The sequence below is a fragment of the Bos grunniens genome, chromosome 10 (genome assembly GCF_055505025.1).
Source record: "Bos grunniens cultivar Pamir isolate PY7600 chromosome 10, Bosgru_T2T1.0, whole genome shotgun sequence".
NCBI classification, from domain to species: Eukaryota; Metazoa; Chordata; class Mammalia; order Artiodactyla; family Bovidae; genus Bos; species Bos grunniens.
Window position 1 is genome coordinate 55,034,215 of NC_141174.1, and position 24,634 is coordinate 55,058,848.

Below are 24,634 nucleotides of genomic sequence, written 5' to 3' on the forward strand. Positions count from 1 at the left end.
CAACTCTCTGGGTATGGATCTCTCAGTTCAGATTCTTAAAAGTGAAAATCTGTCTACCCTAGGTACAGACAACTGTGGCCAGGGAGGGGTTGGGGTTACATGATACAAGCATAGCAAAGAAGATCATTTCTTACCTGAATAAAACATCTTTATTAGAGATAATTATTTCAAAACACTTCACAGTCATTGGTCTCAAGTATTCACAAATCACAGTTCTGTGAGATAGTAATGGGTCATTTTTCTCCCCTTAATCTCCCTTTTATAAGCAAGTAAAGCAGCTCAGAGAAGCTACACGATTCGCTCAGAAAGTATCACACAGGAAGTCATTTGTAGAACAAAATAGCTTAATCTAGAAATACACATTTTTCAAATTCAAGACTGGTTTGATCAGATTATATGATGTTTCAAAACATTCCTAACTCATCCATTTATAGAACAGTATTTTCCAAGCACTTGTAAGGACGATACCCTGAACCTGGGATTGGGATGAATCTTTTAAAGTGAAATATTTTACTCATCCTGATCATAGAAGCAAAGTGATATCTTTCAATTTACCACTAAAGAAATGAGGCAAATGGGAAAGTGTTTTATTAAAGTACTGAAACTCCTCCCCAAAGTTTCTATAATTAGTTCAGGTACTTAGTGATATTCTAAAGTTATTTTATTTGGCAATAATATTTAAGATTAATATATTCTCTCTGGTGTCTATAGTAACCGGTCTTGTGGCATAGTATGAAGATTGGGGATTTATTTATATTTAGGCTTCACCCAAGAGGAAGATTTTTGTATAATTTATTGTTACATTTAGAGAGCATAAAACCTTTAGGCCACAATGTGTAGTTAATATTCAGAATTAAGTCAGTTGATTATGCATCAACTGGTAGGTCAAATTCAGCTTTGTGTGCTATAATTTATAATACAGGGTTTTGCCTGGAGCAACATGGAAGCCCCGAAGCAGTGCTGTGAATTATTACAACTAAATCGGGCACTATCTGCCAAAATATACACGATTGCTTGTATTTCTATTGCACGAAGGCTATAAACATGATTTCTGAGAGCTCTGTGCTGCAAGGACATCTAAATAAAATATCAGTTTCATGACCAGTGTCAGCATTTAGAAACTTCTTTCCTTTATTTGCAGCTGCTACAAGTCTTGGTTTCTGTGGCAATTCACTTCTTAGCCACTTACTAAATGGCAGTTTACAGGTTTTATGACCACACAGTGTAAGCATATTTCTCTCTTTTCACGGATGCTCAAACTACCCTGCAGTACACTTATGATCATTATTAAAACTGCATTTGGAAAGCATCCTTACATATGGCATTTAATAAGCCAAGATACTTTAATAAAAGATTCAGTACACACTTAAGCTGTATTATGAATTTCTTTTGTTGAACAAGTTGTGTTTTTGATCTCTGTTTACCCAGCCCCTTAGCTAAGATTTCTAAACTAAAATGTGAATGGCCTCTTCTTGGATTGTAGATTTCAACTGTCTTTTTTTTTTCTTAATTGGTGGAAAACTGCTTTACAGTTTTGTGTTGGTCTCTGTCATATAACAATGCAAATCAGTCAACTGTCTTAATTCCAAGGGAGACTCTGTTCTCTGAACAAAGGCCAGCAAATGTAGCCACCTCTTGGTGATGGATGAGTGGATTTCCTATTTTACAGATCTGTAAAAATTACAGAAAACAATTTTAATCTAAACTTTCCAAAGTAAGAGAAGGTCAGTAAACTCTAGAACATGCAATCTATATACATGACCATTTACATGATGATTACAAAGAGCATACAATCAATTTTTTATATTACTGAATTCTGACCTACTCTATCCAAGTGAAAGTCAAAGCCCAAAACTAACATTAGAAAAATGTTCAAGTTAACCAGGGGCAAAATTACATCACACATCCCAGGCACTTGGGAGGCAAGGTTGGTTCCAGCAATCCCTGTCTCTCTCTTCTTCTGCCAAGGGTACATGCTATTGGCATCAGTGGGGTAAATGGAGCCAAGGAAGTAAAAACAACTAGAAACAGATTTTGCCCTAATGAAAACTGGGTATTTTTTTATAGTCATAGTTGTCCAAAAGTTTTGAAAGGAAACAGTAAGGGCAAAGATCCTAGGGTGCGAATGAGCTTGGCAAATTGAAGGAACACCCAAAGTTCTATATTTATAAGGAAAAGACTCCTGACTCCAGCTTTTGGTAAACTAGCAGTTTCAGTTTGGGTTACCAAATTTAGTAATCCTTAGTATTAATTTACACTGTAAGATTCTAATAAATAAAGCTCTGCTGCTGCTGCTAAGTCGCTTCAGTCGTGTCCGATTCTGTGCGAAATAAAGCTCAGATCTATACAAAAACAAAAGCAAAAAAAAAAAGAAACTAACAAAATCTTTCTTATGGATACAGCGTTTGCCCATAAGAATCAAAGAAAAGGACTGGAATTTTAAGCCAAATCTTTGTCTGTCAAGAAACTGAACAAAATCAAGCTTTAAAAATCACCAGAAAATACCAGGGCCTCTCTCCTTCTTGTTTCCAGATAGTGCAGGATGAGTTATTCTTAGCTAGGAGCCCAGTTCACTGATGCTGCTGAGGGAGAATATCTGGAAATGCCCGTGGGAGCCCCAACCACTGATGTGACATCAGTTGTCTCATGCGATGCAGAAGAGGAGAGAACTGTCCAAGCAACTGTGGTACCTGGTTCGCTTGACTTTATGTATGATCACTGGAGTCTTCCCCACACTGAGATGCTATACACCTACACCTCCTGCCTAAAAGGACAGGGATGTGCCAACCTTCAGCCAGCATGCAACAGAACACCTTCTCCAATGTGGCATGCTGCCTCCAAAATGGCGGTAAGCTACTTTGAAGCAGTGATTATATTGAACACACGTTTTATATCATTTTGGCTTGAGCAAGGAGCACACAGGTGTGGGAAGAGGCCACCCCTGGCAGCCACAGGGGCCCAGCCCTGTCCTAGAGGTGCAATCACCTCCTGTCACCTGTGATGGGACCACCAAGCACATATCTGAAGGTGAAATCTGGCTCAGGCCATGAACTTCTTTACATGCCCGGCTAAAGAAAACAGGTGCGTGGCCCCCTCACATCAGGGAACTCACTGTTCAATGGGACATGTGACTCAGCAAGCTGCAGCAGGTGTGCAGCCTGGCAGGCAGGCCCCGAACAAGCTTCTGGAAGGATATGGGACAACAGCAGTGTGCTACCTGGCTGCTCTTTTGTGTTGCCTCCTAAGCCCACAAGGCTGAGAACATGCCAAAGCCCTTACTACTACAACATCAGGGAGAATTGCAGGCAGCAGCCAAAAGGTTTGGGATTGCAGGCAGATGGTCTTTAGTGTAAATAATCACCAACCTGAGAGTCTCCATGCTTCAGGAAACCCCTAAGGTTCAGTTAGGCTCCATCTTTCCACCCTTCATATATTCAAATATTTGTGAAGCACCTGCTAGTCTCAATATTTTTAAAGCAGATTTTCAAATCTTATATGTACCACTTACCAGGTTTCCCACATGTATGAAAAAAACATCACTACATTCTTCTGCCTTGGCCCAGAGTTACAGTATTACCTAACACCAAACAATATGTTTGTTCCCACTTTAATAATTTTTAAATCAGAAGTATTACAATTATTATTGGCTTCCTTGGTGGCTCAGACAGTGAAGAATCCACCTGAAATGCAGGATACCTGGATTGGGAAGATCCCCTGGAGGAGAGCATGGCTACCCACTCCAGTATTCTTGCCTGGAGAATCCCCATGGACAGAGGAGCCTGGCAGGCTACCGTCCATGGGTCACAAAGAATCGGACATGACTGAGCAGCTAAGCACAAGATTACAATTATTTATTTTTCTCTAAAAACCAGTAATATGATACATATTACATAGAATTCTTCTATGGTATCTTAAGCAAAAAGAAATAAATCTCAATTTTCAGTGACCAAAATTAGCTTTTACAAACAAAAGATTCTAAGTAAGACATGGGTTTTAAATGGGAGAACGAGAACAAGCTACTGATGCACACAAGAATGTGGATGAGTCTTAAACATGTGACACTGAGTGAAAGAAACCGGACACAAAGGCTACATCCAGTATGATTCCACTTATACAGTATTCTTGGAAAGATAAAGATACAGAGACCAGATCAGTGAGTGGTTGCCAAAGACTGAGGGCAAAAGGACGGTTTGACTACAAAAGAAGATAAGAGATTTTGGAGGTGATAAAACTATTTTGTATCATGACTGTGTGATGGTTGCATAACTGGATATAGTTTGTCAAATCTCTTAGAACTATACACCAAAAAGGGTGGATTTTTCTAGGAAAATTAAAAAAAGGAAAATTCTTTTCAAATAATTAAAGAATTATGTTGTGGGGAAATGCAAAAAGAAGTTGGATGAATGCTTAATTATTATTGCAATGCAGATGATAGACAAATTCTAAATAAAAGTGACCCACGTTGGTAGAAAATTCTGGGCACACAGAACTATAGGAAAGACCTAGAGTTTACTTTGCATGAGTGCATGCTAAGTCGCTTCAGTCATGTCCAACTCTTTGCAACCCTATGGACTATAGCCTGCCAGGCCCCTCTCTCAATGGGATTCTCCAGGCAAGAATACTGGAGTGGGTTGCCACTTCCTTCTCCAGGGGATCTTCCCAACCCCGGGATTGAACCCATGTCCCTCACATTGGCAGACAGATTCTTTGTCACTGAGCCACCAGGGAAGCCAGAGTTTACTTTAAATATCCTCAAATGCTAAGTCAATACTTACAGGCACAGAGCTGCTCAAGCATTTATGTAACCTCACATACATTCAGGAAAAGGAGAGAGGGAAGTTAGGCTCCTTTACCTTTTCTGCAGGGGGGAAAAAAAGAGTCCCTAGCACAAAGAGTTACTCTCAATTTATAAGAAAGTAAACTCCACAAGGACAGGGAGTTTGAATTACATACTGATGCATAGCTAGTACTCTAGAAAGTGTAGACACATATCAGAAGTACAGTGTTGAATACAGCGTTGAAGCTGATCTGCCTAGATTAACTCAAAGGATCATCCCCCATTTCCAAATACACAGATGCGTGAGATAAAATTTAACAAAAGAATGTTAAGTACGTAATGGGGCTCAAACCCAAGACAGGTGACAAAACTAAAAAGGAAGAAGGTGACAAAACAAAGCCACGGTTACGGACAAAAGCCAACTAAAATGGCCCATGGGACTCTTGTATTTGAACTTAAGTCCTAATAGCTGGGAGATGGATTTCCGATATGGGCAGGGAGTGGAGAGAAACCAAGGGCTTCATGACCTTGAAAAGCTAAAACTGATCCTGCCAGAACTCAAGGAGGGCTTCTTCAGATCTGGAACAGAGTCTGGAAGAGCTTCACCGACTGGTTTGGGAAGCAGGAAGGAAGCTTGACATCCACTGAACCAGGATAAAAAGAGTCGCGTGCAAGAAGTTGGGACCCCCATCTGTGCCATATAAATGTATGGAGTCTACAATCATGACTTGCATATTATGTGACCTCCAACCTTAAGTGAGAAGTTAACATGGACTGGGGACCAGGGAGCCCTGGCAAAGGCAACCACCAAGGTTACCACTTGAGACTCCCACAGAAAGCAAACCCCACATAAATTGACCCATAACCCAAGATTACAGATAATGTAAGCTAAAACAACACTATGTAAAGAGTCAGCCAATGCAACCATTGTGCCTATAAATAAAAAGGCAATTTAAAAGAGGTCTTAAAATAATTATGATTAGATGTTCAAAGCAGAAGCAAATTTGCTGTAAAGTTAATGAAGCTAATGCTTCTGGGCCTCTCACGGGCACAGCCCCTTTCCAAGGCCCTGGGAGGGACCTTAGGAATGTACTCACAGGGCCTCATGTTGTTATAAAATTTACAAAAGATATTTTAACCTTAATTAGTTGAGACCACTGTCTTTTTCCGTTCTGTCTCACTCACACTTCTATTTTTATCTAAAGATATGAGAATGGCAATGGACATCTTTGGGATTAGATTGGAGTTGAGATGTATTTTGAAAATGTATTGTTTGGAGTTATTCGGATATATTGATGAGGATAATAGTCATTTCTGTATAGTGACATGAAGGTATAGGACCAAAGATTGTATCCTACTGTAAACTTATCCTAGAGTACCCTGCACCACAAATATGTAGAAAAGATAAAACAACTGAGATCTTAGAGTCTCATATGTAGAAAATTCTTTCAATTCTTAAAGATAATATATGAAAGAAATTAGAGTTCTTCCCAAATTTGACAGTGATTCTTATATTGCCAAAAGCTATGTGTGAAGCTGAAACTAATTTTTATAAACCACAGATAATAAAAGTTAAATTCTAATTTAACACTAATCTCAAGTATACTAGAGAAAAGACTGAATTATCTCTCTGTTCTCCCTTTAAAAATACTATAAATGTGTCATAGGAAGAGGAAGTCAAGGATTGAGCTGTGTTGGGTACTTAATAAATAAAAGTATTTTACTTTTATGGACTTTTTTGTGGTATCTGGCAGCTTTTTGAACTAACAATTTTTGTGGTTTCTTTTCTCATTCCAAACAAATATTACCTAGTATATTTAAGTTTGTATCTGTAATTGTTTACTTTTTTTTCTTAAAGACGGGCTGTCAAAAATGCTTCAGGTTCCACAAATCTTTGACCTCCCCCTGGTTCAGAAGCTAACAGAAAGAACAGAAGTTATATGCCAAATATAGGGCAGCATGAAAAAGAAAATATTTTAAAAAGAATCAAATAGAAAATCTAGAAATAAAAATATCAAGTCAGTGAAAAAAATTCAATGAAAGAGGTGAACAGAAAACTAGACAGAACCACTGAGAGATTAACTGAAATATAAAAATAGATATAAGAACACTTCAAAATGCAACACAGAAAGAAAATATGAAAAAGAGTTAAGACACATGAAAGTTACAGATTTCCAACATACACATTATGAGTTCCACATGGAAATAGAAAGAATGAAAACGAGTAAATTTTCAAAGAGATAATACTCAAGAATTGTCTAGAAATGAAAACCAAAGTCCTCATATTGTTGAAATGTACAAAATCATGAGAAGAATAAATTAAAGCAAATGCACACATATACACACTGTAATAAAACAGTATATTATAAAAAAGAGACAACTTTAAAAGCCATCAGAAACAAAAAGATAAATTAACAAGCTTTAAATAAAATTAGGCTGACTGAGGACTTCAATCAGCAACAGCAGACGCTAGAAGACAATGGAACATGCTATCCAGTTAAACCACCATTCAAAAATGAATGCTAGGGACTTTCCTATAATTCTATAAAATGTATTTGGCTAGTACTCTTCAAAGTGTAAAGATCATGAAAGATAAAGAAAAGTGAGGAACTCCCCCAAACTGGTGTAGACGAAGATTAACTAAATGCAGTGTGTGATCCTGGATTGAATCCTGGATTGGATCTAGATCCTAGAAAAGTATAACTTAGGACCAATTGAAAAAATGTAAATATGGTTTATAGAATAGCAACGAGTATTATACTAATGCTAATTTCCTAGTTTTGATCATTTTACTGTGATTATTTGAGGGTGAAGAAGGATATGCTAAAATTAGCTGTACTACTTTTGCAACTTTCTGTAAGTCTGAAATTATTATAAAACTTAAGAAATAAAAATATACTTAAAAGATTCCATATCAACATTTTAGGAGTACCATTAAAGAATAAAAACAAAGAAAAGACAGGAAACTTAAGCATTCCTACTGAAAACATTAAGAGGGGGAAAAACAGAAGCAAAGAAATAGCTTGTGAATACAGAACAAAGTAAGATGGTAATGTATAGTAAAAAGATATTAGCAAAACGGGAAGCAGAATTTATAGTAAAATGCATGAAAATAAGAATGTAGTTTAGGATGATTAACACAAGCTGCTATGACTGACCAACTCCCAAAATCCCAATGGTATAATATGTAAAGTCTGACATCAGTGACAAGGCCTATGTCACCTGGAACATAAGGTCTCCAGGATGATCTCCAGAACTAATCAGATGGCCCCAAGCTAACAGCAAGGATGCAGAGCACAAACTACACACGCCACAAAGAGCGGACACTATAATGCTAACAGGGAAAGCAGCATCAGCGAGATGTAACAATCATGAATTTCTGTGTGCCCAGCAGTTTCTTCTCACATAAAGCAAAAAGTGACAAGAGTTACACTGATACGCTGACAAATTGAAACCACGCATGGGAATTCTTCACACGTCAATTAGAGATTACTGTTAGCTGCTCAGTTGTGTCCAACTCTTTGCAACCATACAGACTGTAGCTCACCAGGCTCCTCTTTCCATGTGATTTCTGAGGCAAGGATACTAGAGTGGGTAGCCATTCCCTTCTCCAGATGATCTTCCCGACCCAGGGATCGAACCCAGGTCTCCTGCATTGCAGGCAGATTCTTTACCATCTGAGCCACCAGGAAAGCCCAGTAAGAGATCAAATAAACCACAAATTAGCAGAAAGATAGAATTTGAGCAGCACTAATGCCAGTTTCAATCTAATAGTAATACAAAGAGCCCTGCCACCCATGTGGAGAATGCACATTCTTTTCACATATGTGGAACGTCATAAGTTGATTACCTACTGAATCATAAAGGTTGTTTCCAGAAGCCCCATGGAGTCTGTCATTAAGAATTCACAATATTACTTGAAAGTAATTATAAAAAAATAAAGCAGAAAAAGATAAAAGACATAAATTTAGAAAATGAAAGTCATACTGCTAGGTAACCAATGAGTTAAAGAAAAAAAATACAGACTTGGAGGTTGTGAAATATTTGTAACTGAATAAAAGTGAAAGCAATATATATAAAAATTATGCTACCTGACAACAGAAAAAAATTATAGAAAATTTGTAGTCTTAAATTCATGAATTAAATATTGAAAATAAATGAGTTAAATATTCAATTTAGGGAGTTGGAAAAGAAAAACAGAGCCAACCCAGAGAAAGTAAAAGAGAATAAATTTAAAAGATATGAGCAAAATCTTATAGAAAAATATATTAATGGTCTATAAAACCAAAAGCTGATTTTTGAGTGACCAATCAGGAAAAGAAAACCTCAAGCAAGTCTACCCAATGAAAAAGTAAAGAAAAAGTGATAAATTGTATCTGCAAAGAGTATCCTATGAAAGAATTGAATTATTATAAATTAAAAAAATTAGATGACATAGAAAATTATAGACAGATGATAAACAGATATAGACATGGCTATATAAATAGATTTGTGTGTTTTTAGACACATACACACCCATACACACATTAAAACCCAAGAAAAACTAGAATAACAATAAACCAGTAACAATTAAATAAACTGAACTGCAACTCAGTAAGTGGCTTTATACATGACAAAAGGTGAATTGAATCCCTGGATCATACTCCACACAAAAATAAACCCTGGATAATTAAATGCCTATAAGTAAAAAAAAAAAAAAAAAATCAAACTTTTAAAATCATTATAATGAAATACAGAATATATTTTGAAATAATAGTTAAAGCTAGCTATTTGGATCTGAACACAAGCCACGTAAAGACTTCCTAAAATCATTAAGAAAAAGACAAAATATGCCACTAGCAAAATGTCAAATATATGGTTAAGCAATTCATCAAAGGTGGAACACAGTGTCTCTAATGATAAGTTACATGCACATTTAAAACCGAAGACACGATCAGGTAACTTAAAACCAAGTGTTGGAGAAAATATGGAACAACAACTCTAATACAATTCTGCTGGCAGAAGTATAGACTGCTATAGTCACTTTAGAGAGCAATTTAGCAATTACCTATCTAGTTCAACAATTCCATTCCTAATCTAATACCTTTCAGTATTACCATATCTACATTCTCCTTAAAAAGAAAACTAATCCAAATAGTTTACATGTTTTATCAAATCCTCAGAAATAAATTCTCACATATAATCCTTATTTTTCCAGTTTCAAGCAACTGGAGAAAAAAATGAAAATTATGCTGTTCATTTTATATAACTTGATACCAAAACCAGAAATCCTCACACATTTTTACAAGGAGAACGGTACAAAATTACTCACTGCATTATCATCTGAAATAATCAATGTCCACAAAACAGAAACATCCATCAGTAAGGAAATGGACACATTACGTATGCTAAGTCACTTCAGTTGTGTCTGACTCTTTGTGACCCCATGGACTGTAGCCTGCCATGCTCCCCTGTCCATGGGATTTTCTAGGCAAGAATACTGGAGTAGGTTGCTACTGCCTTCCTCAGAGGATCTTCCTGACCCAGGGATCACACCCGTGCCACTTAGGTCTCCTGCATAGGCGGGCAGGTTCTTTGCCGCTAGTGCCACCTGGGAAGCCCCTGGACACATTATAGAATACTCATACAATGAACTACTATACAGCTGTTGAAACAAATGCACTGAGCTATCTGTATCAACATAGATTGCAATAACACAAAAATGAGTGAAAACAGAAAGTTGGGAACCCTGAGGTTGCTACGCTGTGATTTGTAGCAAACAGAAGTAAATAGATAAATAGACATCACATGAAATTTCTGTGAGTGGAGAGAAAGGAAAGTGAATGGGAGTGAGAAGGGGTACAAGGAGACTTCAACTTGCCTGGAGAGAAAGAGAGCCAAAGATTGAAACAAAACCAAGTTCCTTCCAACTCCTTCTGTCCAGGCTAGTGCCACATACAGGGTCTATGCAGTTAAGAGACAGGTTTTTGTTTTTGTTTTTTTAATATACATTTATTTATTTTAATTGGAGGTTAATTAATTTACAATATTGTATTGGTTTTGCCATACATCAACATGAATCCACCACAGGTATACACGTGTTCCCCATCCTGAACACCCCTCCCTCCACCCTCCCCATACCATCCCTCTGGGTCATCCCAGTGCACCAGCTCCAAGCAACCAGTATCATGCATCGAACTTGGACTGGTGATTTGTTTCATATATGATATTATACATGTTTCAATGCCATTCTCCCAAATTATCCCACCCTCTCCCTCTCCCACAGAGTCCAAAAGACTGTTCTATACATCCGTGTCTCTTTTGCTGTCTCGCATACAGGGTTATCGTTACCATCTTTCTAAATTCCATATATATGCATTAGTATACTGTATTGGTGTTTTTCTTTCTGGCTTACTTCACTCTGTATAATACCCTCCAGTTTCATCCACCTCATTAGAACTGATTCAAATGTATTCTTTTTAATGGCTGAGTAACACTCCATTGTACATATGTACTACAGCTTTCTTATCCATTCATCTGCTGATGGACATCTAGATTGCTTCCATGTCTTGGCTATTATAAACAGTGCTGCAATGAACATTAGGGTACACGTGAAGAGACAGTTTTATTGCATCAAATTTGAACTGTGTGCACCTATTATATCTACATCCCATGGGCCACTTTGTTGCACCCAGAAATCTTTTAAAAGTTTCTCAACCTTCTCCCCTTATAAGTACCAAAAGACTACAGCTGGCTTCCCTGACTTTTGGTTGTCATAAGAAGTCTATTATTGTCTGAGATCCGGGGACACAAGCATCTCTGGTTTTCTCTTTCCTTTTCAGGCTCTGCCTGCTCCTTTGAAGACCTTACCACATTCAAAAGTTAGTGTGCCCTGCTTTTCTGTGCAGGCTCTTGAAAATTAGAGCAATATAGCATAGTAATCAGAGTACAGTATATGCAGTCCAGTTGTTGGGACCCTATTCTGTCTGTGTGACCCTGGGTGAGGCACCTGACCTCTCTGTGCCTCAATTTCAGCCTCCCATAACATGGAATAAAAATAAGAGGTACCAGGAAGCTTATTGGGAGGTTTATGTAATAAGAGGTCACCTTTGTTGCATGCTTACTATGTGTCAGTCACTAGATTAAGTGCTCGACCTGTCTTAACTAAGCTAATCCTCTTAACCATCCTACAAGTTGGACATTTTTCTATGTTCATACAGTTGAGGACGGGGAAATATAAATAGGTTAAATTATTCATCTAAATTTACACAGTGAGCAAACAGTTTGCCCCTACTTATTGTGGTTTTGAGCCCTCTGCTACAGAACCTTCTGGTAAAAGAAGGATATAGATGTTCTTAGGGTGCTTAGACCCAGAAAACACTCAATACATGTTAGCTGCTATAATTGACATTCATACCCAAACTATTCAGCAAACACACACTTCTCCGAATTCACCAGGTTTTATCCACGAAGAGAACCACTCAGCATAAGACTCACTCCTGGGACCAAACCTGTGAGGTCCCACCCTACTTCCAAAGGAAAGTGTCAGAGAGGGGAGAGAGCCGCTGCTACGTTGACCACGTGGCTCTGTCTCTGCAAACCCGCCCCTTAAGAAGTGTGGCCATGAGCACCACAGCCTGGCAATGAGCATCTGTTTCAAGTTACTTCTGTGCTTTAGTTTTCTAAGCCTTAAAATAATGCAAACGGTTCATGAATAGGGAGGGACTCCTCCTAGGTCGTCTCCCACCAGCCAATTCAAAAGGTACACTCTTCTTGAAGGAGTATATATTGTGTGTTAAATAAGTAACTGGCTTACTTAGAGACAAACTGCTTCAACCTAAAGGAATGAGAATCTCTGAGATGAGTCAAACTTCTGAAAGGGTGTTTTCGGCTGAGATGCTGCTTTGGTGTCTGTAGGACCTGAGGAACGAATTAACAAGAAATGCCTCCCTAACCTAAACGGTCAAAGAATGTTTATGTCAATTAAGATTCCTATAATACAAAGGAATACTGTGATGCCAATAAAAATCACAGTTTTAAGAGTTTTTAATGATATGGGGAAAATCTTGTGATAGAATGTTCAGTGGAAAGGCAGGATATGTAACTGCATATAAATTGCAATCTCAGCTATATATAAGATAAGCACAGAAGAAAGACTGAAAAAATGCAGTAAATGTTAACAGTGTTTATCTCTAAATGGTGAGATCCCAGATAATTTGTAGATCTCTCTTTAGACTTCTTGGTGTGTTTGCAGTTTCTACAAAGCACCTCTTACTTTTGTGTGAAAGAAGGTTAACTTTTTAAAATTTTCTTGAAACATTCCTATCAAAACCAGCACCCCATCCACGTTCATCCACCAAGGGCAGCTAAGAATGAATACACATGGAGTCAGAGAGCTATTTCTGGGCTCTCACCTTTCCAGCCACCAGTCAGGGAAGCTTGAGGAAGGCACTGTAAGCCTTCAGTTGCTTTTGGACAAACATTGATAAAAGTCACAGCTCCACCTCACCTAGATACTGTCAGCACAACGTGATGGAAGAGCAGTGAAAGGGCTTTGCAAACTCAAGTATTAGTACTATGGCAATGGCACCCTACTCCAGTACTCTTGCCTGGAAAATCCCATGGATGGAGGAGCCTGGTAGGCTGCAGTCCATGGGGTCGCGAAGAGTCGGACAAGACTGAGCGACTTCACTTTTCACTTTAACCTTCATCTAGTTTTGTTCGCTCTATCATAATGGCACGGGCACTGGGTACTGCCCTCTGCTCTCAGATGCACTCATGCACAGTACGTTTAGGTATAAGAGAACCCTAAGTACAACTGTCTCTTACTAACTCCTCTGCCAGGCCATTCTCTGCCACTTCCCCAGCACCCCATCACCTTTGCAGTGACCTGCTGCTGCCAAGGGACTCACAGCCTCACCTCCTTACCTAGAGGAGCTTAGTGTTTGAGCAGGAGAAGGATGACACTATCCTGGATGCTTCCTATGAAGTGGGTATCAGGAAAGGGTAGGTGCAGGAAAAATAAAACAAGCAAACAAACAAACAAACAAAAAAACAGAAAAGGCAGCACCAGAATTCAGAAGGGAGAGGGCAACATTTCAGGAACTGCAGCATCTTATGGTTCCAGTTTCTCCACCAGCCAGAGAAACGTGGAGAAAGCTCTATCAGCATCTGGTTGACTTTCCACAATCAGTGAGTGTCCCATTCCCTAACCAGAGACATCCTTAATGAACTCTGACCTTTCACAGCCCTTAAAGGTTGCAAAATATGTTGACATAAGTTTTCTCTCTTGATCTTTGCAACATGTTTGTGAGAAAATACCATCATTCCCATCATAAAGACAGATGATAAACCAAGAGCTTGGATAATTAAAATGTATCATTCAAGGCCATACATTTTACTCTAAAGAATCCAGCTGGATCTTAATCAAACTGCATCTGGTGCCAGTTCTTCCAGTTTTTGGCAACTGACACCTTGTTAGATTTTTGTTAGCTGATACTATTCCACCATGTTGATTCATGGTGGCTCAGATGGTAAAGCGTCTGATTGCCCGCAATGCGGGAGACCCAGGTTCTATCCCTGGGTCAGGAAGATCCCCTGGAGAAGAAAATGGCAATCCACTCCAGTGAATTGGACTCGAATTCCATGGACAGAGAAGCCTGGTGGGCTACAGTCCATCAGGTGGCAAAGAGTCAGACACAACTGAGTGACTTCACTTTCACTTCTTTCTTTCACTGTTCCACCCATACTTTCCAGACCCTGATCCTGTTTCAATTTATGAATTTGTTTTTAAATTTTAAGAGTAGGAATTAGATAACTATTTTGGATCATTCATTCATTTACACATTTAAAAGCCTATGATGTATCAAACACTGTTTCTCGCAATAGAGGGTTAGAGGGAATAACAAGGATGAATTACATCCCTTATCTTTTTCATCCTCATTTTTGAAGGAAAAATGCATGTGTCACATCTCTGTCACCTCCATCTCTCATCATCTCCCTTCTGCACTGTTTCATAGGCTCCAAGCTGGTCTCTGGCCTACAGCCCACCCTGCTCCTGTCTGTAAAACACCTCACAGCCATGCCTCTCTTCTGCCACAATCCCCACTTGTTATACATAGCTGCAAGAGAATAAGATTTTAAGATGGGCTGCAGGGACCCTCTGGGCCTATTTCCTCCCTCTGCCCCAATCTCTTCCCATTTCCCCTGCACTGAGTTATGCTCTGGTGAAAAGCCACTCAGATCTCCAACCCACTGGACTTTGCTCATTCCCAGCTTTGCCCACACAGAACTTTCTGCTCAGTATGCCCCTTCTTTATTCTTGCCTTGCCCATTTCCATTCAGCCTTTATTTAAAAAAACAAAAACTCAGATGCTTCCTTTTCTTAGAATGCTTTTCTGATATCTTCCTTTCTTCTCAGAAGCCACGTCTCCTCACATGGAGTGAACCCCCTGGTCATGCTGCATTGTCAATTTTCTATACCTGTCTCTTCTTCTAGACCCCAGAGAGCAGAGGGGATTATAGTGACATCTTAGCATCTAGCTCGCAGCCAACTTGGAACATGGTAAAGTCTCAATAAATAGCTTTTAATTGAATTTACTGAATTGGGAAAACAAAGGGTGTTCCTAATCATATGCTTACTCCCCACCTAATAAAAATCTATTGTTGTCTTCTCATATCTTCTAGTCTGGTAGAAGGAAGGGTGGAGGAAGGATCATGGGATTCCACATATTTTCTGTTTTAATGTGTTAATCTTAAAACCATTCATTATGTCATGTTTATTACATATTTGTTACAAGTTGAATGAATGTTTCTTGGGTTTTGTGTGCAAGGATTAAAAAAACAAGTTTGGAGCAGCGACAAGGGGCTCTGCCCTCCAGAGCATATAGTGGTGTTAGACATACTCTCTACCTGCAAGGAGACAAGCTGGTTCTATGGATAGGATCTGAACACTTGTGTGGGAGACTATTGATTACCCATGAGTTCAGGCATGGGGAAGAATCAACAGTAGAGGGGAGCAACCAGAGCAAAGAGGACAGATGAACTATCTGAAAGAGAAGAAACAGAGCCAAGAGCAAAAGCTCAGGTCTTGAGTCCTGGGCTCCCTAAAATCTGAACAAATGAGGGAGAGCAGCCATCTATAATGTGAAGTGCAGCAGGAAGGTCAAGGACAAAGACAACATTCACTTTGGATGATAAGACAGACCCCCTAAGGACAGTCTGGTTGGACTATAACTACTGAGAGACTGGGGCCATTTCTGCAGCACCTTTTACTGCTCAACAAGTGTTTTTCCATTATTGTGTTTTCATCGACTGATTGACAACAAGGCTTAAACAGGCTCAGTGAGGTCCTTAAGCCAGATCCATTCCTCTTTCCCTCTCTCTCAATCAGAACAGGAGGAGGAGTTTCCAAACTCTGGGCTCCAAAGTCAGCTAGCTCCCTGTGCTTTACTAAATACCTCCACATCAGTATTCCAACCCAAGAGTCCCTCCAAATACCCATGTAAACATTCATTTACATTTAGATTGTGCTTATTTGGATTCAGACTCTTTCCCTGAAAACTCTAACAATCCAATTATCAAGAAAACCTTTTTGGGTGGAGTCCTTCTTCTCCCCCAGGAAACTCCTCTGTTGAGCAGGAAGCAGCTCTAGGTGCTCCTGTCTGGATGGATTTGTCAACATCCCAGTATGCTTAAGGACAAAAGTCAAAATACATGCTCTCTTCAGTAGGGGAAGATGAAGGCTAAGGAAGTATGGGATCCTTTCACTTTAAAGGGTAGAGGGAGAGCTTGTCAGGAAAACTTTAGGGAGCAAAAGCCTTGAAAAAATCACTTGGGATGGTAGAAAGATCTCTGCTCTGGAATTACAGAGAATTTCTTTCAATTCACAGTCCTGTGGCTTCTTAGCCTTTGGGCTTCAATTTATCTATACATCTCTACACAACAGGGTCAAAGAGTTTCATTAACTGTCTTATTATGTACCTTAAAAGGATGCCTTGATATTTAATGGAGCAAGGTATATTAATATCCCTAGTACAAAGCAGACATTCAATAAATAATATGGCCTTCTTTGTGAAGAATGGGGATGGTGACTGCGGGAAAACACAGAGATTAATTTCTCCCTGGAAAGTGAGAACCTGTGGGTCAAAGCATAGAGGACTGGGCAGTGAGGGAATTCATGTGCAAGTTCCATGTCTTGAGAATCACTTGCTCCAGTGAAAATAGTAGTTCTTTCATCATATCTTGGATGAGGAGACTCAGGGCTGAATTTAAGGACAAGTGAAAGTGAGACAGGAAGGAAGGGGCATAAAAAGAATGATACAGCCATTAAGAGCAGGATACCACAAAAAAGTGGTTAGAACCAACTAGGTCCAAGATGGCAGAAGATTCGAGTTCCAGTAGACCCTGAACCTCATCACATGCTCATTGTAATACCTTAGTTAAATGACACACCCACAGGCACCATGACAAATTAGAGGTTAACCATAAAAGCTCAAAAAGTGAATGGTGCCCCAATTCTTGGAAATCCCCACCCCTTCTCCAAATAGAATGCTGCTCCCACTCATTAGCCTATGAAACTACCCAGCCCATAAAAACTAACCAGCCCCGCAGCTTAGGAGGCTATTAGTTTCTCAGACAACCCCAGGGACTGGGGCTGCCTCTTACACCTTCTAAGATGGCCCACACTCTGTCTATGGAGTATGTATTTCTCTAAATAAATAAACTTGCTTTCACTTTACGATGTTTCACTCCTGAATCCTTTCTTGATCAAAGCCAAGATCCCTCACTTGGCAGTCTGTCCCAGGGAATCACCCCAGATCTGGGACACAGCCATGCTTTCCTATACCATATTTTTTCTACAACAAAAGAAAAGGAAGTACTTCTTTACCCAGCAGGTTACCAACATGGGGATCAGGCCATGCCTAGGGATGCACAAAATCCATTCCCTTTAAGGTATCAGGGAGCTTTCCTCTGCCTACTTATTAGAAATCCAAGACAAGTCAGAAGAAGGAAAAGAAGGAAATAAAGAACAGAATCACAATAAAGCAACTGCTGCACACACTCCATGTTCTGCATACACAGGAGTCAGCATACCCTCACCCAAGCAGGCTTCAGTGCTAGAATCCCAGATCACAGCTTTGGCACACGACAAAACTATTAGCCAATATCTGTGAAGGTCCCACATGATCTAACAGGTGTTAAAACCCAGATGCCTTCAGTGGCTTTCAGGCAATATTTCCATAGCATTTGGTGGTCCAATATACCTTCACAGTGCTCTTCTTTGTCAACCAGCCTTTACAGTCATCTCTGATGGAGAGAAGACTCGATATTGTATATTTTGGAGATGGGATGGATGAAGAAATCAGGACACAGAGAAGAACCTGACCAAGAAGCATGAAAGCTGATCCTGTTACTGCTCACCTTTGATGGGGCTTTAAACTGGTGCAATCTTATTATCCTTATTTCCTCATTAGTAAAAGGAAGATGTCCATGTAGCTCACTACAAATGCATGGGGAAAGAGGGATAAGGGCCTGCACTGGTATAGCCCCCAAAGCATATTCATACCCAGTTTTCTTTTAAGATCCCTTGTTGAAAGGAATATTGGGAAAATGGCAGTTTCTCCCCTTCACAGCTGAGGAATCCAAAATTCAGAGAATTTAAGTGGCTTTCTCAGGAGCAAGTCAGGAGTAGAACTGGCCCCACTCCCGATGCCCATTCCACTCCAACCCACTGCCAATTTTTGCTATAAAAATTGATTGTAAATTATTCACAAAATATGGTGTTTCTTTTTATATATAATCTTATTGTTTCCCACTTTAACCAAAGTACTGCATATTCATCATAGAAGATTTAGAAAGAAAGAACAAATAAGTAAAAGGAAGAAAATCATGATCACCCATAACTCCATCGAAATGCAATGCTGCTTAAAGAAACAATAAAAAGACAACAGACTAAATCACCTAAGGTACAATTTTGGGGTTACTGCAAAGATGATGGAGATCAGGAGTTACATCAGACATGGGGCAGCAACCAGACATGGTGCTTTGGAGCAGAGCAACTGTAATAAGGGGAGAAGGCAATGGCACCCCACTCCAGTACTGTTGCCTGGAAAATCCCATGGACGGAGGAGCCTGGTAGGCTGCAGTTCATGGGGTAGCTAAGAGTTGGACACGACTCAGCAACTTCACTTTCACTTTCCACTTTCACGCATTGGAGAAGAAAATGGCAACCCACTCCAGTGTTCTTGCCTGGAGAATCCCATGGACGGAGAAGCCTGGTGGCTGCCGTCTCTGGGGTCGCACAGAGTCGGACACGACTGAAGCGACTTAGCAGCAGCAGCAGCAGCAGCAGCTGTAATAAGGAGTCATACTACAGCAGTTAAAGGAAAAGTAGAAAGACTTCTAATTCTTTGTTTTAATCTGGCTGCACCAGGTCTTAGTTGTGGTGTGCAGGATCTAGTTCCCTGATCAGGGATTGAACCTGGGCCCCTGCCCTGGGAGTATGGAGTCTTAGCCAATAGACCACCAGGGATCTCCTCATACTTTTACTTTTTAAGGTAAATGGTATGCTGTTGGAAATGATTGAGCAGAGAGGGAAACAGCTGATGTTCTGAGAAACAAGAGAAGCACTGGAGCAGTAGGCTCAGGAGGTAGTGCCCCAGGGGAGGAATGGAATTTATGAGCTTTTTGTCTTGATCCCCTGGAGAATAAACGAGCACAGCATAGAAGGCCGGAGATGTGGTAGAGAGCCTATGGAAGTTCTTGGCTGATTCCTTCTTTCTTTCATTTTTTTTTTTTTTTTCAGTATAATAGGACACCAGGTCTGAAAGGGAGGAGAAGGAGGGGATCTGGAGGCTTAGTGGAGAAAGGTGGAAACAGCTGTCTCACAGCAGGAAAGAGGAGACAGCGCGGAGGGCTCTGTTGACGTCCTCTATTCTGGCTTTGTGGTTTTGTCCAGCTGCAAAGGCACCGGGCTGTAGGAGACAAATGATTACATTTCATCAGGTTTGGGGTGAATCGAGGCAGAATGAAGAAGTAGGAGGTGGGTAAGGGAGGTGGGTATGCAAAGGAATTGAGATGGTAAGGAGAGAGAAGACTTCTGGGAAGTTAGAGACCTAATGTAGGTGGATCTATGACTAACAGATGAAGGGAGGTGGGAGCTGGGGTAGGAAAGGAAAGAAAGAGCTAAAAAGAGAGAAAGTCACCGTCAAAGAGGTGGATGTTTGCAATTGTGACTGTTGAAGGCGCTGCAGTTACTAATAAGGACAAGGTCTGGGGTTTCACCTTGACAGTGAGTGACTAAATTAGGGTGGGGCAGAATCATCAGCAATGGGAGCTCAGGGAATGGGGAGACCAAAATACTGGAAACATCACATAGGTCTATAATAAAATTATCAAGAATCGAGATAATGCCTGAGAGTGTAACGGGAAATAGAGCTAAAGTTGCAGAGAAAACATGAATAGTGACGCAAAGATAAATGGATTCCCTGTACACCAGACAGTAACACTGGAAACATCACTGGGTATTGGATCTTGAAATTCTGACGATCAAAAGAGCATCTATAGTAAGGTATTAGGTTAGTCGCTCAGTCATGTCTGACTCTTTGTGACCCCATGGACTGTAAACCACTAAGCTCCTCTGTCCATGGGATTCTCCAGGCAAGAATACTCGAGTGGGTTCCCATTCCCTTCTCCAAAGTAAGGTATTGCGTAACATGAAATGATTTAAGGATAGAGATTTCTTTTCAATACATAAAAAATCAAAGAAACAAGCAAAGGATATAAAAATCTTAAAATGCATACATTCCCAGCCTCTTCTACCTGGGGGATTCTATCATTTAAAGGTATACAGACATTTTGAACGATACATCATATATCTTTCTCTAGAGAGTGCTGAGTTTTGCCCCTGTGGACATTTTAAGTACCAATGAATCACCTTGAACTAGAGGAAGCTTAGTTGTAGGCTTTGTTAGAGCAGGTCTATTTCAGCACCTTAGTCCTAAAATGTGATCTTTACTGTACCATGTGGTCTTTCTGGGATTTCTAATGGTAAGCCCAAGGGGTTTACCCAGCTCCCCTCAATCTCGGCAGTTTTCAACTCCCAATGCAACTTCTCTCCAGAAGGCAAAATTTCTGCTGAGCACTTATAGTGAAGTGAAGTGAAGTGAAAGTCACTCAGCCATGTTCGACTCTTCAACCCCCCTGGACTATACAGTCCGTGGAATGCTCTAGGTCAGAATACTGGAGTGGGTAGCCTATCCCTTCTCTGGGGAATCTTCCCAACCCAGGGATCGAACCCAAGTCTACCTCACTGCAGGCAGATTCTTTACCAACTGAGCTAGTGAGCTACTCTTAATTTCCTCCTGGGCTCCTAAAATCTCATCCTATATTTGCTCAATTCAGGGGGCAGTTCAGGAATGGAGGGAAGCTTATATGCAGCTTTGATGGCCATCACTTTCTGGTATATCCTGCCTCAGTTAGTTGCTCTGACAGCCTTGAGAGTAAGAGAGTGGCTTTCCCCTTGACCTCCTCCAGCACACAAAGCACAGACTGAGAAGTGCCCTCAGGAGAAAAGATTCAGGAAGCGAGCCTCACGCAATACTGCCCCTCTATTTCAAATGTCAAGTCCCTTTCAACTTCTGCCTGCTATCCATTGCTTTCTAGTGCCTTCAAACAAGTATTTCATAGAGTGTCCACAGTTTATAGCAGCAGGAATGGTTAGTCTGATAAAAGACAATTATTACTAGAACTGAAGCTCTCAGAATGAGCCTACTAAACACATATCACCTCTTACTTCTTCTCTACTCAAAATTATGCAAAGACCCCCAATCCACTCAGAGTAACAGTCAAAGCCTTATAATGGATCTACATGGTCTGGCCCCTGGTAGCAAGAAAGGTGCTTCCGGAGATTTCTTTCTTAAGCTGAGAAGATGAGGACAAAATGGGAGAGGTGCATTAGGAAATACCATGTGCAAAGGTGTAATAGCATGAGACTTGGGAATTCAGGGAACACAGCATAAGGCATGATGAGGACAGGTGAGAAAAGAGTCTAGAACAGCATTTCTCATCCCTTAGTCTGCATCTGCCTGAACCAAGCCACTCACTAAAATGCAGGTCCCTTGGACAGTCTGATGCACAGCAGCTTTGAGAACTCCAAGCACAGAGAGGTAAATTAGCTCACAAAGGGCTCTGTGCATGATAAAGAGTTCAGATTTTCATCTCCAAGAGATGGGAAATCATTAAATACTTCTCAGTAAAGGCACCAAAGAAGAAACAAGTGTGTCTCCATAACCAGATGCATTTCAAAACCATCTTCTCCTTGTCTTTTAGCCTAGGCAAGGAGCTTTCCAATATTCCAGAAAAATACAACCTTCCTTTGCATCACAGTAGACATTAAAAACAGGACACGGCACACAGTAGGTTCTCCATGAATGCTAAATAAATAAAACATAATACAGTTTATATAGTTGTCACCTCCACTCTATATAATTCCACACTCAATCGCTCTCTCTCTCTTAAAGGTCTTATTTATATATTCTTAAAGTCCCTTTCCAAGCTCTAATCCCATTCAGAAAGCCTTTGGATTCAGCATGCCTTCGTTCACCAAATTTATAGGAAGGACAGTCTTGAGCCATCTGGTGCCTATTTAATTTTTAACCACCTCTCCCTTGAAATATTTCTTTCTTCATTCTTATTTTGTCCTAAAAACTTGGCTACGAGCTAAACTGCGCCATCTGTGACTTCCAGTAAATACAACTGTTGCTAATGAAATTACCCAGTTTCATCATTTTGATTTAAACGCCTTGCCTGCTTTTCCTCTGACCTTTTGTTGCTTGCCATCAAACTCAAGCTTTTGTGAATTTAGATACATACATCCATGTAGGTCAGTCTTGAGGAATAAATCTTCTCTGTGAAGCATGAGAACCTGGGCCAAGCCCGCTCAGCAGGTTAACACGGGAGGTGGGGGCCAGGGCTGCACAGAGAAATATGGATGGCACTTGTGCCCATCCGCTCAATGTGCGCAGGGCCCCGGGGCAGACCCCCGCCATGTGACCAAGTGGCTGCTCGGTCTGGCTCTCCGGCCTCCCATTTGTTAGGATGCTGATGATATTAATGAGTTGGGGTGTTGGAGCCCATTCCTTGGCCTTTGGTGTTGGTTCCCCCCTGCCCAGGATCGCTTGACCTGATTGAAGAAAAGTTCAGAGACTTCAAACTTTGCTCAAGTGGGAAGAAGCTTTGGAAGAAACCAGGTCCCTCACTACTAAGCACAGCTTTTCCATTTAGGTAGCAGGCTGGCCTTTGTCAACAGCCCCACTGAGGGAATGCAAGAGAATGAAAGAAGCTTTCACCCAACAAGTTATCCGTCACCATGTCGTCATTATCAGTACTGTTGCTTATTATATTAGATAATTTAAGATTTGGAGGGTATTAGCAGTAACACAGAAGCTGACACTGAGACGTCACTGTGTATCAGACACCACCCTCAGCACCATACCTAATCAGTTCATTCACTCCTCACAACAATGCTACGTCTGAGGCTTAAACAGGTTAAGTAATTTGCGCCTGCTCATCACCTTGAAGCGTAATCACTTTGCATTTACTGGTGCTCTCTGTGTGCCAGATATTACGGTAGAAACTGGGATATGAAACTGAAAAAAATGTAGTCCCTGCACACTATGGAAGGGAGCAAGAGATAAAAATGCAAATATACTATCTGAGTGAGGCTACAATGGAGTAGGAAGAGACTCTGGGGTCACAGAGAGAAGAGATTCCATGTGGCAAAGATTCACAGCAGAGGAGAAGTTAAATGGAGTTTGAAGGAGGAATGGGAGTTTGCCCCCCAAAAATGAAAGGAAATGGAAAGGAGCCAGGGCAGAAAGAACTGCATGTTGGAAGGAGGAGAAGTGAGAAAAGTAGGCAAAGGAGGAGGAAAAACCACTGGGATGGAAGGTCCTGCCCAGGCAGAGGAGGCTGGATCTGGAGTGGGGGCATCAACCTCAGGAAACACCAACGCTTTCTGTCACTGGGTCTCCACAATAAACTGGAGGGCTTGGGGGTCCTCCAAGGCAGCCCACCCATCAGATCTTGTTAACATCTGGCTTAAGTATGCAGCAGCAGGACTCAGCTTTCATCACTCAGCTTTCATTAGCCTGCAAAACTTGCCTGTACCCCTAAATGGTCAAGTCTTCAGTACCGAGAGAAAATATAAAATGGGCCCAAGGAGATTAAGCAGTAGCCCCAAAATTGCCCTACTGGACCCCCCATTCTTACCTCTATCTCTGCCTTCCTTCTAATTTGAGAATACTAGTAGTACTGACCAGGAAGGAGGTCTGTTAACAAAGCTGTTTTCAGTTCTACCAATTGCAAAAGTATGTCCAATCTCTGCAGGTGTTTTGCCAGTGCAGTAGGACTTGAGTGAAGAGAAAATTTCCACAATCCAAAATGCACTCTATTGATTCTGCCTTCAGTTTCTACATCACTTCTTTCTTAGGACATGACTTTTAAAGGCTGATGCTAAAAAGAAAATGCTATAGATGAGGACTGACACCAGGAACAACTTTGTCAAGAGAATGTCTCAAATCAGCCAATCTCTTCTGAAGGTTCTGAGGGGAGAGACAGGGTGGGGCCAGAAAACCTTGTCTTGGAACCAAAGTCAGCAAACATTTTCTGTAAAGGACTCAGTAGTAAATGTTTTGGGCTCTGTGGGCCATTTGGTCTCTGTCGCAAATATTTAACTCAGTTATTGCAGCACGATAGCAACCACAGAGGATGCATGAATCAATGGTGAATGGATGTGACTGTGCTCCAATAAAACTTGTAAAAATGGGATGTAGATTGCTAACCACTGTATCGGAGATCCCCACTATGACTGGTGAG

At 40.5% G+C, this 24,634-nt stretch overlaps 1 long non-coding RNA gene across 6 annotated transcripts in view; it reads right to left on the reverse strand.

The window, feature by feature from the left end:
• Nucleotides 1-227: 227 nt before the first annotated feature.
• The window catches only part of LOC147364554 (uncharacterized), a 49,456-nt gene continuing 25,049 nt past the window's right edge, over nucleotides 228-24,634 (reverse strand). For 5 of the 6 annotated variants that reach the window (XR_015134671.1, XR_015134670.1, XR_015134668.1 and 2 more), the window contains one exon: nucleotides 19,496-19,731. This is a non-coding gene — a long non-coding RNA (uncharacterized LOC147364554). Of the gene's footprint in view, nucleotides 1,672-19,495; nucleotides 19,732-24,634 lie in introns of those variants that run through there. The other variant, XR_015134669.1, reaches the window with a different exon arrangement.